Source organism: Bos mutus, chromosome 16 (assembly GCF_027580195.1).
Source record: "Bos mutus isolate GX-2022 chromosome 16, NWIPB_WYAK_1.1, whole genome shotgun sequence".
Taxonomy (NCBI): domain Eukaryota; kingdom Metazoa; phylum Chordata; class Mammalia; order Artiodactyla; family Bovidae; genus Bos; species Bos mutus.
The window spans coordinates 35,235,545-35,250,668 of NC_091632.1; the positions used below are offsets into that span (position 1 = coordinate 35,235,545).

General features: G+C 49.5%; 1 protein-coding gene across 2 annotated transcripts in view; it reads right to left on the minus strand.

The window, feature by feature from the left end:
- GNB1 (G protein subunit beta 1) overlaps positions 1-13,162 on the minus strand; it is a 79,087-nt gene extending 65,925 nt beyond the window's left edge. For both annotated transcript variants that reach the window (XM_070385066.1, XM_070385067.1), the window contains exon 1: positions 12,929-13,162. The gene's annotated coding sequence lies outside the window, so the exon portion shown is untranslated. The remainder of the gene's footprint in view (positions 1-12,928) is intronic.
- Between the last annotated feature and the right edge of the window lie 1,962 nt (positions 13,163-15,124).

Consider the following 15,124-nt stretch of genomic DNA (forward strand, 5'->3'; position numbering starts at 1 on the left):
GAAAGGACATTTTTATAAAAATAACAAGAGTGGTGGCTTAGGGGGAACAGGAACAGGCCCTCGAGGAGGAGGACAGAGGGATGGAGGAACCGAGGTGGTGGAGACAGACTGCCTGTCCAGGAGCTTAATTTTATTTTATTTTATTTTTTTGCTTAATTTTAAATAGAGGGAAAAAAAGGAGAATAGTGGCTGAAAAAGACACCAAGATTAACTGGGAGATTGAGTTATGTAAGACTTATTAGTCACATTTGAAGGTAGAACAGAAAAGAGTCTCTGAAGAAGAAACTAAAGATAAAAGTGTAGGTGAGCACGTCCTCAAGTGGAAGAACCTTCCCTTTAATAAATCTATGAAGGAGGCAGAGGCAGACACAGAAGTCCCAAGAGGTGGGAGACTAGAGAGAGATGCACGCTAGATGGTCCACGGTGTAACAGGTAAGAGCTCTGGAGGCAAGTAACTGACACTCAGATATGGGTTCAGCAAATTCCTAGCTGTGACTCTGGCCAATTACCTAATTTCCTCAACAGGTTTAGCCATCTGTGAAATGGGTCTACTCACAGGACCAGGCTCAGAACTGATGAGTGGATCAGAGTGTAATATCATCAAGCTCTTAGCATGGCATCTAGCTAACCAAGTAGGTGCCTAACAAGCATGAGCTAACAGCACTGGTCATCTGCAAAATTCAAGTTCATCTACTGCCAAGGGAACTGCAGGTGGAGGACGGAAGGGCCATGGTTTGAAGAACTCTATTTCAACAGGGTTATCTTCAACCACCTCTTCCAACACATTTTATATATAGGAACATCTATGGCAGACGGAGAGTAACTTCCATTTCCCAAGCCTTCATTTCAGTTCGTAGCTCAGTCCTGTCTCAGGGCTTCTCCCTTTGTCCAGATATCTGCCTGGCTCATCCCCAACCTCCTCCTGCACTCGACCTCAAATGTTTCCACCAAGCTTTTCTTTTTTATAAAAATACTTATTTGGCTGCACCGGGTCTTGGTTGTGGCATGCAGGATCTAATTCCACGACCAGAGATTGTACCCAGGGCCCCTGCTATGGGACCACACAGTCTTAGCCACCGGACCACCAGAGAAGTCCCGCTGCTGCTGCTGCTGCTAAGTCACTTCAATCGTGTCCGACTCTGTGTGACCCCATAGACGGCAACCCACCAGGCTCCCCCGACCCTGGGATTCTCCAGGCAAGAACACTGGAGTGGGTTGCCATTTCCTTCTCCAGTGCATGAAAGTGAAAAATGGAAGTGAAGCCGCCCAGTCCTGTCTGACTCTTAGGGACCCCATGGACTGCAGCCTATCAGGCTCCTCCGTCCATAGGATTTTCCAGGCAACAGTTACTGGACTGGGGTGCCACTGCCTTCTCCGAGAGGAGTCCCTCTACCACCTTTTAAAATGAAATCCCAGCCATCTCTGAAGCCCTGCCCTAATTTTTTTTCAGCACCTTTCCTTTTCCTGCTCACCATTGCCATCAAACAGATACTTCCCTCGTGGTCCAGTGGTTAAGATTGCACTTCCACTGCAGAAGGCAGGGTTCAATCCACGGTCAGAGAACAAAGATCCCACATGACACACAGCACGGTCAAAAGAGAAAAAATAAGTAAAATTCCCCTTCCTTCAGAGCCTCCCCCTACCCCACTGCCACTCATCGGCCCTGGGAAGTCCTGATCACTGAACCCCAGACGATTCCTCATTCCCAGCCAAACCTGCTTCTCTGATACTTCCCTCCCCGCTTCTTGGAGATGCTCACAGGAGCTGACACTGCTATGATGTTCTTCCAACTCTTTCCACTCCTCTGAGTAGCTTTTCCTCTGCCCATCCTGCTACACCCAAGCTGCACCTGTGGGCCTTCAACCTTTAGAGAATCTCCAGGTGGTTCTTCTCCCCGGGAAAGGGCACGACCCTACACCTGTAAGGACACATCAGGCAGGGTGCCTGTCTGCAGAGAAGGGCCGCACTGGTCCCCGCAGTGAGGTGCCTGGCCAAGGCCCTCAAGTGGTCCTGCAGGGTAAGCACTGCACTCCTCTCCCATCATGCTGCTCGGAGGCCGAGGCTCAGGCTCCCATACGTTCTTCATTACTGAGGACCCCAGGGGCTCTTGTTTACATAGGTTATATCAACAGGTATTTACTGTATTAGAAACTAAAGCAGAGACTTTCTAAAAACATTCAATAAGCATACTGCCTGTTACCATAAACAATATTTTTACAAAATATAACCAGAAAAATAACTTGGAGAGAAGAGTAGCAACATTGTACATATCAGCAGAGCTGTTAAGTGTCTGCCTGGGGGGAGCAGGGGGTCGGGGGAGGGAGTGGGTCCGCACTGGTGCCGCACTTTGTCCAGTTGAAGGAGATGAGGAACTTTCTCACACAAATACATGGTAGAAAAAGGGAGTGATTTAACAGCCTTTTCAAATAAATGTCGACAGTCTTCTGATACTACATCAAAACTTGCCAAGTGCTAAGTTTCTTAAAGTTCTGATGCGGAACCTGAAACCCTGTCAGTTAACTGTTCACACTGTTACATCAAACACCAGGGGCCTCACTCCACTCTGATGCTTTGAACGGATCTTTTACTTATCCCTGAGTTCCCAGCATCGAACACAGGCCATTGGAAAGCATCACCTCCCTGAGTTAAGCAGATCTTCCCAACGTTGACACGTCCTATTATATAACATTAAAAAAGAAACATTCCCTTAACATCTCCACCTATCTTGAAAGAAAAGTACCAGGAAGCTGTCAAGCTCATGGTAGGAGAATCAAGTTTTCCAAAATTCAAATTTCCATCTGAAAGCTCAAATTTTATCACTGCCAACAATGTCAGTTATTTTCCTTGAAGTATCTGGTTCACTTCATTCGTTTTTAAGAAAACATCTGCCAAGTTCCCCTGTCTGAACAGTCATCATTTTCTGTCGGCTGTTCTTTCAACTCAAGTGATGGCATAGCTGCTGTGCAGACTCTCATACGTTAGGATGCTACGTAAGGATCAGTGCTTTATGCTGACTTCCCATTCGGTCACACAGACCAGTAAAAAGATGAGTACTCAGGTTGCAGTTTAATAAAATTGATTTTTATTGCTTCATCAAAGACATTAAATTGGATTTTTTTTAACCACAAGTTCACAGCGGTGAAGAATATTATGACTACAATAACCAGCAAGAACTTCCAGATGTACAAGCTATATTTAGAAAAGGCAGAGGAACCAGAGATCAAATTGCCAACATCCGCTGGATCACAGAAAAAGCTAGAAAATTCCAGAAAAACATCTACTTATGCTTCACTGACTACATTAAAGCCTTTGACCATAGATCACAATAAACTGTGGAACATTCTTCAAGAGATGGGAATATCAGATCACCTTACCTACCTGCTATGAAACCTGTATGCAGGTCAAGAAGCAACAGTTAAAACCAGACATGTAACAACGGACTGGTTTAAAACTGGGAAATGAGTAGGTCAAGACTGAATTGTCACCCTGCTTATTTAACCTATATGCATAGTACATCATGTGAAATGCCGGGCTAGATGAAGCACAAGCTGGAATCTCAAGATAGCTGGGAGAAATATCAATAACCTCAGGTATGCAGATGACACCACCCTTACAGTATAAATCGAAGAGGAACTAAAAACCCTCCTGATGAAAGTGAAAGAGGAGAGTGAAAAAGCTGACTTAAAGCTCAACATTAAAAAAATGAAGATCATGGCATCCAGTCCCATCACTTCACGGCAAGTAGACGGAGAAAAAATGGAAACTGACAGACTATTTTCTTGCGCTCCAAAATCACTGTGGACAGTGACTGCAGCCATGAAATTAAAGGACGCTTGCTCCTTGGAAGAAAAGTAATGACAAATCTAGACAGCATATTCAAAAGCAGAGCCATCACTTTGTCTACAAAGGTCCATATAGCCAAAGCTATGATTTTTCCAGCAGTCATGTATGGATGTGAGAGCTGGACAATAAAAAAGGCTGAGCACTGAAGAACTGAAGCCTTTGAACTGTGGTGCTGGAGAAGGCTCTTGAGAGTTCCTTGGACAGCAAGGAGATCAAACCAGTCAGTCCTAAAGGAAATCAGTCCTGAATATTTATTGGAAGGACTGATGCTAAAGCTGAAGCTTCAATACTTTGGCCACCAGATCCGAAGAGCCAACTCACTGGAAAAGACCCTGTTGCTGGGAAAGATTGAAGGCAGGAGGAAAAGCAAACGACAGAGGATCAGATGGTTGGATGGCATCACTGACTCAACAGACATGACTTTGAGAAAACTCAGGAAGATGGTGATGGCCAGGGAAGCCTGGCATGCTGCAGTCCATGGGGTCGCAAAGAGTTGGACACAACCGAGCAACTGAACAACAACAAAAACCACTGTAAATGTCTTGGTACCACAGCCCTGATTTGTGCTGCAGAACCAGCAGTGTCAACCACCGCTGCTTTTGTACCATCAGTGGGAATGTCGACACAGTGAAAGTCAAATGACATCTTAATATGATCCTAACAGTGAAAGTGTTAGTTGCTCTGTTGCTGTGCTGCTGCTGCTAAGTTGCTTCAGTCGTGTCCAACTCTGTGCAACCCCATAGATGGCGGCCCACCAGGCTCCCCCATCCCTGGGAATCTCCAGGCAAGAACACTGGAGTGGGTTGCCATTTCCTTCTCCAATGCATGAAAGTGAAAAGTGAAAGTGAAGTCACTCAGTCGTGTCCGACTCTTAGTGACCCCATGGACTGCAGCCTACCAGGCTCCTCCATCCATGGGATTTTCCAGGCAAGAGTACTGGAGTGGGTCACCATTGCTCAGTCCTGTTCAACTCTTCGTGACCCCATGGACTGTAGCCCTCCAGGCTCTTCTGTCCATGGGATTCTCCAGGCAAGAATACTGGAGTGGGTTGCCATTTCCTTCTCCAGTGGATCTTCCTGACTCAGGGACTGAACCTGGGTCTCCCACACTGCAGGTGGATCTTTACTGTCTGAGCCACTAGGGAAGCTCAGATCATGACACTATCTTGGACCTAATGAGTCCCAGAGTCCACAGATGGTACTCCTCAGACCCCTCACTCTAAATAATGGTGACACCCAAGACTTCAACCACCATCTAAACACTAACAATTGATTCAGACCACTCCTCCAGAGCTCTACATTCACAAGTAACAAAAGTCAATAATTCGACAAACACTTCAGAGTTTCAGAGACTGGTAATACTGCAGTTGAACCAAAGTGCCTGTCTTCATGGAGCTTAGAACTAGTGGGCAGATCAACATAAAGATTAAGGGGACAGAGCAAGGGAAGATAGAGATTAATGGGAGTGGAGAACGGCCTCTAAGGAGGGGACACGGGTACAAAGACCTTAATGAAGGGAGTGGAGGGTACCAACAAACCTCCAGAAGAGCTTTGCAAAGACAAGTAGAAAGAATAAGAGCTGGTGTGTTCTGATGCAGAACATGGGAATGTCTCCTGGGGTCCTCAAAACCAAGGTGCCAAGTTCAGTGTGTCTTCTCAGCAAACCACTGCTCATTTCAGTAAATGCAAGATGGCCACCCAGATATCCAGGACAGAAATCTGTACTCACTCATTCCCTTCTGACCTTCCACTAAGTCATCAAGGTGTCTCAGTAAACAGCTACCACCTTTTCAACCCTGACCCAGACCCCCTTCCCTCTACAGTATCCCATCTGAAATCTGACCTGTCTTCCTCCTTCCTCTGAGCATGCTCCAAGTTCAAGTACCAAGTGACTCGTTCCTGATCAGGTAAATCGTCTTAAAACCCTTTGAAAGCTTCCTAGAGCCCTCAAGGTAAAGGTGCAAATTCCTTACCAAGGCTCTGACCTCTTGGGTGTCCATTTCTCACCACTCTCCACCCCTGTGGAACTTATGTCCCTGGATGAATCATGTGTTTTCATTCCGTAATTTTACTGAGCACCTATCCTGCAATAAGGGCTTCCCTTGTGGCTCAGCTGGTAAAGAATCTGCCTGCAATACAGGAGACCAGGGTTCGATCCCTGGGTTGGGAAGATCCCCTGGAGAAGGGAAAGGCTACCCACTCCAGTATTCTGGCCTGGAGAATTCCATGGACTCTACAGTCCACGGGGTCACAAAGAGTCGGACACGACTCACCAACTTTCACTTCACTTCACTTCATATCTTGCAATACAGGGCTTCCCAGGTGACGCAGTGGTAAAGAACATGTCTGCCAGTGTAGGAGATGCAAGAGATGCGGGTTCGATCCCTGTGTTGGAAAGATCCCCTAAAGAAGGAAATGACAACCTACTCCAGTATTCTTGCCTCGAAAATCCCATGGACAGAAGAGCCTGACAGGCTCTTGGGGTCCAAAGAGCCAGACACAATTTAGTGATTAAACAATATCTTGCACTACATGGTTCTAGGTGCTGGAAGCAGTGAGTGAAGGAGACCAACTGGTTGCATGAGAAACACGGTCCATCTCCTCAGCCTTGAACACTCTTTCCTTCCTCTTCACGCACCAGGCAGGCTCCAACTGGAAAATCCTTCCAGTCTCAACATTTTCCAGCAAACCTGCAAGATGGTGGCAGCCCTGCTGCTGCTCCAGCCCCTTGCCTACCTGCCTGCCCCCTGGGAGCTGTCAGCTATGGCTTGGCATTCACACGAGACTGCAGTTGATTCTTATGAAAATCCCTGAAACCTGGGGTCCCCTGGCAAGGCATCTACAAATGTTGGAACTGGATAGGTGGGGGCTCCAGCGTGTAGTGATGAAATGAAAATACAGATTAAAGTGGGTGAAAAGAGAAAGATGGTGAACACCAGTTTTAAAATATTTGGCTGTGGTTCTGCCACTCCCAGCAGCTGGTCAGCCCCTGAATGGGTGAAGGGGAAGATGGTGGAGGACGCCTCGACCATGAAGAACACAGATACCGCCAAGGAACTCTGCCTTCTCCCTGTGAAACTGCACTACTCCACATTGGCCAGAGAGGCCATCAAGGCCGCCCTGGCTGACTACAAACTCAAACAAGAAAGAAGAGGACAAGAAGAAACGAGCCCTTGGGGAAGCCTCCTGCAGGTCACATGGGGTGCTCCCCACTCCCACTCTGCAGTCCCTTGCACGTAGGTGTTCAGAAGCCCTAACCCTGAAACCAGAGATGCGGGGCCTGGACAGCACCTTACGCTCACGCTGACTCTAGTGCAAGACACAGGGAGCTTCAAGTCTGCAGTCATGAAGCGCACAACTCTCTAGTGTTCCTGAATCCATTTGGGGGAGACTACCAGTAGAATGCTTTGGTGAGACTATTAGATAAAACCGAGCAAATATATAACACAGGGCTGCATATATGTAATAAATCAAGAAACCTAAGACTCTCCCCAAAAGAAACATTCTCCCTAGAAAGCCATTGCTGAACTCTAAAGTAGGTTAGGTGCCCGTGATCCATCTGTTTTTCACTTTGTAACAAGGCCCTGAGCCACGCCCATTCTACAACAATTTACACTCAATAAGGAGCAGTGATGGCACCCCACCCCAGTACTCTTGCCTGGCAAATCCCATGGACGGAGGAGCCTGGTAGGCTGCAGTCCATGGGGTCCCTAGGAGTCGGACACGACTGAGCAACTTCACTTTCACTTTTCCCTTTCATGCACTGGAGAAGGAAATGGCAACCCACTCCAGTGTTCTTGCCTGGAGAATCCCAGGGACATCGGAGCCTAATGGGCTGCTGTCTATGGGGTTGCACAGAGTCGGACACGACTGAAGCGACTTAGTAGCAGCAGCAGCAAGGAGCAGTGAAGGCGCTGAATGAGACACAAATTTCAAGTTATGGTACTTTTGAGAACATGTGAAAAATATTTCATTGCCACTAGTTGACAAATTAAGGGATGCCAAAAACTGTTTTGTGAACTCTCAAATAATTTGGCATCATAAATGGAGTGGGGGAGTGAGATCCTTAAAAAATAAACAATCGTTTTACCAATTTCAAAATAAATTATAGGATCAAAATTACCCTTTAAAGGTAAAAGAAAGCCTTTTGAACAAAACGAAACTAGACACAAAGCTATTCATGTGATGCACAGAGAACAGTGGTAGCCAAAAAGGGGCAGGGGGCAAAATAAGTGAAGGGGATTAAGAGGTCCACAGAAGTTATGTAATAAACAAGCTGCAGGAGCATAATACAGAGTATTGTGCTGTACAGTACAAAGAAATATGGTCAATATGGGACTTCCCTGGCAGTCCCATGGTTAAGACTCCAAGAGGCGGGGGTCAGGAAATTAATATCCCACCTGCTGAGCCGCGTGGCCAAAAAAAAAAAACTGTTACAAAGCAAGGTCAACAACAACAGAAATGGTGCTCCCAGCACAGAGAACTGCCAGTCAAGCAATGCTCCAAGTGCTGCACTGCACCCCTTACAACCACTCCAGAAAGGAGGGGCTCGTGTGCCTACTTTACACACCAGGAAACAGATACATGGAAGTCAAAATCAAATCCAAACGAGCAAGTTACAGAACCGACTTCTAACTCAGACAGTCTCTTGAGAAATGAGTGCATTTCTTTCTGTCCCTGAAATTCAGGAATTATCTTAAAGTTCCTATAACAATTTTTTTGGGAAAACTATTGTAGAAACTTTAATACTCTCTTGTCTAGTTAGAAATGTTCCGAATTTTTAAAATATTTATTTGGCTGTGCCAGCTGTTAGTTGCGGCAGGCAGCATCTGATTTTGCAGCATGTGAACTGTTAGTTGTAGCAAATGGAATCTAGGTCCCTGACCAGAGATGGCCCTGCACTGGGAACATGGAGTTTTAGTCTGGGGCCAGGGAAGGCCCCAGAATTTTTTAAAGCTTTACCAACTACAACACTTGGACAGGTAGTCAAGAGAATCTGTAATCTGCATCGGGAATATATTTTACAGTTGCCACAGGACTGAGTCAGAGGACATACAGACACGCATAGACACAACAACCCACAAGTAAACAAGAATATATTCAACCAAATCCCTTAGTATTCTAGTCCAGACAGGTTAAAGAATAGCTTTGCCCCCTTGATAAAATACAGTATTAAGCTTGGAGCAGGAATTCCCTGGCAGTTCAGTGGTTGGGACTCCTGGGCCCGGGGTTCAATCCCTAGTCAGGGAACTAAGATCCTGCAAGCCACAAGGTGGTCAAAAAACAAAGGGGGATCCTGCGGCAACTGATTATTAAATTGTAAACTTTTATCAATGGCAATATGGATTCAACTAGATAATCTCTTCGAATTATTATTTTAGATAATCTTGACTTGGTCTTTTTAATCAGTTTTTAGAAATGGTTTTTTCCCCAGAATGTTTACTTAGTTAAATAAGAGAATCCTCAAGTTTCTAAATGAAAGAAAAGAAAAGCAACATTGCTCTATAAAACGGGAAGCTTTTCTATCACTGGAAGTGAGCAGTAATTTCCATCGATAACTGTGGCACCTAAGGACAGGCACTGCCACAAGAACAAGTGGGCTAAAAGGTTTTAAATGCTATTAGCATTCCTCTAATTCACTGACCAATTCAAGTGTCTATAGAATTGCCTGTATTTCTTAAATGAGAGTTTAAGTCTGGAAACAAAACCCACAGCTCTAAAAGAAGTGGGACTCCATTCTTTTCCCGGAACAGTCAAATGTGCTGTTGCATTACTCAATACACAGCCATTCTCTCCATGTATATTTGGACCTATTTGGACCGTGTCTTCCCCCCAGTAATGTTACACAATCAGTTTTGTAAATTACTTCTCTGATATCAGTTTCAATTTCAATTTCTTTTTACCTCCTCATTCTATGTTTACTACACCACTCACTCAACTGAACTGCCTGCTTCATAAATTCTCAAACCACTCTTATCTACAAATGCAAACCTGAGATCAGAATTTACACCAACATTAAAAAATTCAGAGTCTGACTCTTTGTGACCCCATGAACTGTAGTCCACCAGGCTCCTCTGTCCATGGAATTCTCCAGGCAAGAATACTGGAATGGGTTGCCATCTCCTTCTCCAGGGGATCTTCCTGACCCAGGGAATGAACCCAGGTCTCCCACACTGCAGGCAGACTCTACTGACTGAGCCACCAGGGAGCCTAAAAAATGCTAAAATCTGTCTGTTCAATGCTTTATTAGACTCATGCTAAATAAGGCTTTTAAAATAATATGGCATGCCATATGGTCAAGCCCAGATAATAAAATTGAGGATATCCATTTCCAATCCACTAATGCTAAAAGCCAAAGTCTGTAGACAGTAAGAACTTAATCCCATTTAGAAACCAACATGAGCCAAATCTTTTGGGCATAGAAAAAAGCAATCTAATGAAGACACTACAATAAATGCCAATACTGCATGTCAACATTATTCATCAAGGTGCTCGCTAAAAAGACAACCAATGGTAGGCAAGTCTACATAAAGACCCCTCTCAAGGTATTTTTAGAAATACAACTTTACCAATCAAGCTAAAGGATAAAAGAGAAAATTTTAGTAAAATAAAAGGTAACAGAACAAAACTTTGAGAAATAAATGAACTCCTCATAGAATCAGTGCACTTCTCATGTGATCAATGTAAGACCTAGGTGATCCAAGCTTTGAAATCGAAGTCGCTAAGGATGAAAAAGACTTGACAATCTTTCAAATCTCTTCTGAGATTAAAATGAAATCTGAGGAAATTTTCTTGAACTCCTCCCAAAACAGAAGTAACTCAAGACATCAAACAAAGAGAAATCCTTATTAAGGTCTCACTAAAGAGGACATTCCTCTTAGTACTTGCAAGATAATATAAATATAGCTCTGTCGTAAACTCAGGTAACAAACAAGCAGAATGGTTCCTACCTGGTGGGTGTTTTCATTTAAGAAAGTGTCAGTTCTGAAGCAAAACTGCAGAGTTAAACGATATTCTCTATTAGCATACTCTTGCTCCATTTCTGCAGAAGAGAGGCAGGCCTAACACGCGCCCCCAAGCAGGAGAATTGGGAATGAGCTGCAGGCACAACCATAAAACTCTGCTTTCCTCAATTCACACCTTCTAAAGAAAAACTTGCAGCAATCACAATGCCTGTGAAACCAGAGGCTTGGTGTGACAGAGGGAGTGAGTCCCGGGAGGAGAAAGGCCCTGCAGTCTGCTGGACAGCCTCACAGCAGCTGGAAATCTTCCCCAACAGGATCCAGCCAGGGCGGCCTCTGACCCTTCCAGTTGCACTCCATTTCTGACAGCTCTGTCACAAAGTTCAATCCGGCCAAAAGCTCCCGTCTGCAGTCTGGAGGTTCTCAGACCTGTTTCCATGTTGGTGGCAAGCAGCCCTGTCCCCAGCCACACACCCGTATTAGTAAGGAAGCAAAAAAGGAACTGCCTGTTTGCTTTCTTTTTGCAATGTGTACCTTCCGGAAGAAATCCAGAACAGGCCCTATCTATCTTAATAGGACTCAAACTGAAACCTTCCTTTGAAATAAGAACCCACTCCAAACCAAAAAAGACTACAGCCTCAAATTAGAAAACGAGAACTCAGGTAGAAATCTTACGGATAACAATGGTCTTCAGACCTTATCTAGAGTCCGGGGTTGAAGGAACTTCTCATAAAGCTAATACTTCCATTTATTTGCTTATCATGAAAAATAGCTATATATTTTTCCTAATAATCTCATAGGCAACCGCTTAATCATTAAATATTACTTGAGATCACTGTTAAACACGTAGCAACATGGAAATACAAAAAAAAAAAAAAAGGCCTCTAACCTAAACCAAAACTACATATGAAAATATATACATCGTGTATGCATAAACTCAGTAATGTACTCTCTAACTGTAAATGTCCACCAACTTCCTTTGCCCAAATAAACACCCCTGTTTCCCCACATAAATACATTGCTGTTTTCCTTCAGGCTGTGAGTCTCCCAATCCTAACTCAAAAGGGTCCATGAAAAAGACACTAAGCACAGAAAGCTCCCGCTACTCAGGTATGCTAACTCGGCAATTTAAAGAACACTAGAAACGTGTGGACACCATTGGAGTCAAACAGCAACTCGCAAGGAAAAAGACAGGGTTTTCAAAGTCCGATGGCTCAGCGACCCCCGGGTGGAATCTTCAGCGCTCCCCACCCCTCTGGGACCGTGGGGGTCCCCGGGCGGCGCCCCCGGGCGGCGCCCCCCGAGCCCCGCGGCGCGGGCGGCGGCTGACAAAGGCCGCGCGGCGGACGCGCCATCTTGCCGGGCCGCCGAGGGCCATTCATTCGGCGCGGGGCGCGGGGGCCCGGCCGCCGCCCGCAGGCTGCGCGCCGGCACCGGGGTTTCGGGGGGCCCCGTTCGGGCCGGCGGCGACCGTGGGGCCAGGACCCGCGTTCGCTGGGCGCTTTGTCCGCCCCGCGCGCCCTAGGCGCCGCTTCCTCATTTCTCCGCCGCGGCGACGCCGGCCTCTCCTCCAGCCTCCGAAAGGCCTCTTTTCTCGCAGCCCGTCCTCCCGTGGCCAAGGATGGCGCCCACCGCCCAGCGCGGGACAGGGCCGCCACCGCCTTTGTTCTCGGACCATTCGGTACCCCTTCTCCGAGCCACCTCCCAGGAGCCGGCCGAGGGGCGCCGGCCCCAGACCCCCAAACCACGGAGTCTCCGGCCCCGCCCCCACCGCGGACCCCAGGACCCGGACCGCAGGCCTGCACCCGGGACCCCAGACCAGAGGCCCGGATCTGGACTCTAGACCCCGGCGCCCCAACTCCCGGCCCGAAGCCCAGGACCTCGGCCCCAGGGCCCGCCGAAGCCCGCGGGGTCCCAGCCGCCCCCGCCCCGAGGACCCCACCCGGGCGGGGCAGGAAGACTCGGCCAGGCAGCCGGGTGGGGGCGGGGAGGGTGGGGGCGGGGCGGCCCTGGCGAGCGGGCGACCGGGGGGGGGGCGATAGGGAGGGCCAATGGTGGGGGAGACGGCCAGGGCTAGGGGTCTGGGACGGGGGTCGCTTTTGGGGCTGGGGCCGTCGCGCTCACCTCGACGCCGCGTCCCGCCTGCTGCGCCCGCTCCCCGCCGCCTCGGCCGCCGCTACGGGAGGTGGTCGCGCTCCGGCCGCTCCGCGGGCGCTGCGGGCAGGTGCGCCGGCGAAGCTCGGTCCGGTCGGTCCCGCGGCGGCTGCTCCACTCCCGCGCCCGCTCCCGCTCCCGCTCCCGCCGCCGCCGCCTCCGTCCGCCCCTCAGACGCCTCCAGCCATCGGGATGGGCGCGGCGGCCCCTGCCCGCAGCCTCGGGAAACCCCACGGTCGCGTCACCGCGCACGCCGCGCGCGCACGCCCCGCTCGGCAGAGTCCCCGGCGCGCGCGCGGGGGGGCGCGCGCGCTTCGTCCCAGCGCCAGCCCCCCGCGCGCGTGCGCGAGCCGCTTAAAGGGGCAGCGCCCTACCCTCTCAGACCCTCCCTGGTAGCCTCCAAGTCAGACCCGCCTCTCCCCCCTGCCAGGCTCCGCTCCCCAGGGGCCGGAGCGTGGGGCACTGCGTAGGGTGGTCTGCCGGCTGCCGACTCGCTAGGCTCCCAGCCAGGTGGACTAAGATAAAGGACGCAGGGCGGGAACCTGCCACCGCACCTGGCGCTCAGCATCTGAACTCCGCTCCCCGTACACGCGCACGTAAAGCCCCGGGCGCTCCACATCTGCATTGTGCACCCGGCACACACACGAGTATACATACCCCCAGCCCATGCTGACCCACACCCACGCTGTGTCGGCCTCAGGGACGCCTGGCTTCAGTCTGCCTGCGGAGTGGAGCCCCTACAGCCCAGGGTCAGGGCTGTCCTCAGAGGTGCCAGTGGGGCTCCAGTGAGCTGGGCAGGTGCAGGCAGTGCGGCTTCTGTAGTCAAGGTTCTGTCTGGAATGGCCACCTGAGCATGGAGGTGTGACCACGAGAACGAGAACGACTGTCAGTAGGGACAAGTAGTCTACCCCTGCAAATGCGGCGACCGAGTTTGCCAGGGAGCTGAGGATCAAAGACCCCCTGGTGGAGGAGGGGGAAGGAGGTCAGCTGTGAGCAGCCAGCAGTCTCCGGTGTCCTCAGACCCCTCCTGGACGTTTATGATTGGGGCCCTTAGCCCACCGGCTTCCACCTTTCCATCTGACCTCTGCCTCCCCAGTTCCAACAACTCCCGACACCCTCGTCCTTCACTGCAAGAGCTTGGGGTCCCCACCCTAATCACCTCCTTGCAACCACATCAGCTCCCTGCCCGCAGCCCTCCCTGTGTTGCCCTCTCCTCCCCCTGGCCTGTACAGTAGAACAGGCAGGCAATGCAGTTGCCCCCATAAACCTCAAGGGGCCCTGTAGACCCTCCCTCCCCAGCCTCTTTCACAGCTGCAGCAGATTGTTTCCTTTTGTGTGTGAGCCTGACTGTCTGTCTAGGGTGGACCTGGACCTCAGCTTGGAGCCCATGCCTTCCCACCCACTCTGGGGCTGTGCCCCTTGTCCGTCTTCCCCCCAACACACACACACACTGATTCATCCTACCAGCACACAGACATGTCTCCACTTTCCTGGGAGCCCTTCCTCAATTTCTGGCACAAGAAGTTCCAGGCTTGTCTCAGGTCCTCCCTGCCCCAGCCTTGACCTAACTCGTTCTCCAGGGGGCCCTGTTTCCTTCTGGTGGAGCAGGTATTTAGAAGCCTGCATGCAGGCATAGGCTGTGCTTGCTGCTCCTGGAGTGCCATTACTTCTGGTCCCCGACAGTGGACTAAGGAACATGTGCATGTACAAGCATACATGTATACGTACACACGCAGACCACCCCCTCTGGGTAACAAATCTTCCATGATCACTGCCCCCTCGGTTGGGTGCTGACCGAAGCAGAGATGTCCACCCTGCTCAGCTGAACCAGAACTGAACATCAGCAGGATTGCTCCTTTGCTTCAAACCACTGGCAGCTCCTATTGCGCTTCTGTTCCATCCTCCTCACCGCCCGGCATCTGGCTTCTCTCTGCTCCTTAAACACTCAGTCTCCACATTCCATGCTCTGGCCTTTGGTCCTTGTAGCTCTACCTGCCTGTGAGGGGCTCCCCATAACCCTAAGACCCCTCTGCAGAGGAGCCTCCCCCAGCCCACCCCGGCCCCCCAGTGCTACTCTGGCTCCCGTGACCTCATGTGGTTCATGCTCAGGCTGCTTGCTTCTTGCCCTGCTCACTTGCTGAAAACAGAGCTGGACTCCCTTGCCCA